The sequence below is a fragment of the Sciurus carolinensis genome, unplaced genomic scaffold (genome assembly GCF_902686445.1).
Source record: "Sciurus carolinensis unplaced genomic scaffold, mSciCar1.2, whole genome shotgun sequence".
Lineage (NCBI taxonomy): Eukaryota > Metazoa > Chordata > Mammalia > Rodentia > Sciuridae > Sciurus > Sciurus carolinensis.
In genome coordinates, this window is record NW_025920127.1 from 1,769,096 (window position 1) to 1,772,067 (window position 2,972).

The following is a 2,972-nucleotide window of genomic DNA, read 5'->3' on the forward strand; positions in this document are numbered from 1 at the left end:
TTGTTTCACTATTATTCAAAACAGTTTTAGACCATATCTAAAGAGAAATTAATTTTATTGGGAGCAGAGGCAAAAACAGATTTGTAAATATTATCTTTGTTTCACACACACACCACCTTTTTAAAAATAACTAGGTATTTTTCATTGAAAACTTGTAAGACTTTGAAATTAAATTTTCAAATAAATTTAATGTTAATGCTTTCAGAGCACTTTGACTCAATAATAGCACCTCTAACAGTTGAGCAGTTTTGCTATATTCCTGGAACACATTTTGGAGTTATGAATTATTAAGAACTTTTCTTCCTCTTTTCACCTCAGAATTACAAGTTAAACTTCTAAATCCAAGTGCCATTTTTATGTGGTATAGAGGCACTTTTGTTTATCTTACCTTCCCAACTCTCTCTGAGGGTACTTTGCAAATATCTGAGTTCAAACAAAGATACCAGATAAATGTTCTATGAATTCTATACTTAGCAAATCTATTAAACTGGCATAACTTTATATACATTTTATTTTTATTTAGAATTAGTGTAAAATATTTTTCCTTGGGATGTAATGTTTTTCTCTACTCCCCAGTGGGTATTGGCTGTAGTTTTTTGTTTTTGTAGGAATGAATTCAAATCCTAATTAATAGTAAACTTTTTAAAATTTACCTGCTTTTCTTACAATATGGACTTTTGTTGTTGTTGTTGTTGTACTTGGTTAGTGTTCAGTACATCTTAAGCTCAGATAAATAAACACTATGTTGAATCTTCAGAGAATTTTTTGTATGGGATGGTGTCAGCCTACGTACATTAAATTTTAAAAAATTTAAGAATTATCAGATTATTTGCACATTTTAGTTTAATAAAGCCTGAATCAGCTGTTCCAGAGTTTGCTTTATCTGTATTTGGAAATAATTTTGTAAAATCAGTGCCTTGCCTTTCTGATACAATAGATCATGTTTTGTTTTAATAAAACAACAAATGCTTTTATCTTTGTTTTCAGGGAAGGGATTAACATTTAATTCTGTTTGTTTACATTTTTTATCACTGTTACCCAATACCCATTTTATGTTATTACTTTATAAGTAAGCTTGTATATAACAGAATAAGTATCTGTTTCTGTAATCTACACGTGACTATTACATGTGCCGTCTTTTAAGATTATGCTGAAATATGCCACTGTGGGAATGAATGATCACTATTCAACAAACATGTTTGAACATGGAAATGTTTAAGAAATAAGCAAAATAATGACATAGTTTGGATTAATAGGATTATTGTTTTTTTCTCCCCTAGGAAACATAAATAATGATGTTTGTGTATTTCTTATGGAATATACTCATAAAAAGAACTTTTAAGAAATTGTGGATGTGAATACATTTCTCAAATAAAATTTAAATTGTAAAATAGTTTTATAATAAAGTATTTACATTAATTGGTATTCTAATATGGGTGGAATTTGCATAGATTCAAATAAATTAAAATCCATGATAAATACTAAAAAAAAAAAGTACAAATGGCCAATAAATATATGAAAAAATGCTCAAACTCTTCGGCAATCAGGGAAATATGCAAATCAAAACAACATTGAGATTCCATCTCAGCCCAGTCATATTGGCTATTATCAAAAAAACAAAACAAAAAAATAACAAATGCTGTAAGGATAAGGGAAAGAGGAACCCCTATACATTGTTGGTGGGAATGCAAATTAATACAGCCTCTGTAGAAAACAGTATGGAGGTCCCTCAAAAAAAAAAAATAGAATTACCAATGGAACTGAAGACCATTGTGCTAAGTAAACTAAGTCAAATTCACATGTTTTACTTCACATGTGAAATCTGAAATTTAGAAAAAGCAAAAAAGGTATGAAACTAGAAGCAGAATATTTAGGGAAGGGCAAGGGACTAGAGGGAGGAGGAACTGGTAGTAAGAGGGGAGTAGAGAGGGTAGATATAATCAAAGCACTTTAAATACATATATGGAAAATCACAATGAAACCTATTAATTTGTACAATTAATATGCACTAAGCATTAAATTTTTACAAGAGAATAGACAGCAGACCTCCTCACAACTCTTTTAGCAGTAAGGAGAATGGGGCTCCAATGGTGATTCACACTTTTACTGTTCAATGTGAAAAAATTTGGGGATATTGATGAACATCTGGAGAATTAGCCAACACAGTAAGCTTGAAACTAAAGGTTGGAAAACCATAAATTCCATGTTGTTAAGCACTAAATTTAGTCCCTGGTTTCATGTTAGATGTGATTTATCCTGAATTCCTTATTTTTCATCTCCCACAAATCAAATCATGCTACAGTACAGTACAGTACTTAATTGGTGTTGAAATCCTTCCAAACACGTTTGGTGCTTGCTAGCTTCCTCTCTATTTGAGGTTAATCCAAAGACAAAGATGAAAATCACCACCACCAGCCATCTAAGGGGAAACAGATAAAGTGCTAAAACAATAACACCCAGTGTTAGGACTGTAACAAGTATCATTAATCAGGCCACTGGCAGGCTGGCCACATCTCCATCTATTAGGCTGTCAGGCCTAATGATCTTAGTAGGGCTGGGCTGGAGCAGAGGCTCAAAAGAAGGCTTCCCTGGAGAGCCACACCACTGACTCACTGGTTGACCCTCTTCCTCTTCAATTAAACTTCAGAACATGTATGACCAGGAGGTTCGAGTTGTTGGTGTGGTCTCACCCTGCTGACTGTCTTTCTGCCTGCACAGGAGAGAGATTCCACATTGGTGGGTGGGCGGTAGTTGGGTGGGCATGGGTGAGCCAAAGGGGAAAAAGCCTGAAGGATGTTGGAATCAGCCACTTCAGAGCTGTGTGACTGAATCTCCCTGAGCCTCTGTTTCCCTAACTCTAAAGTGTGATAGTAATAGTTACCTTGCAGAGTTGCTCAGAGGAGAAAATAAGATAAAGAAAACAAACACTTAGGGTCACAGTCAACATCAAAGCTCCTTAAAGTATTGAAGAG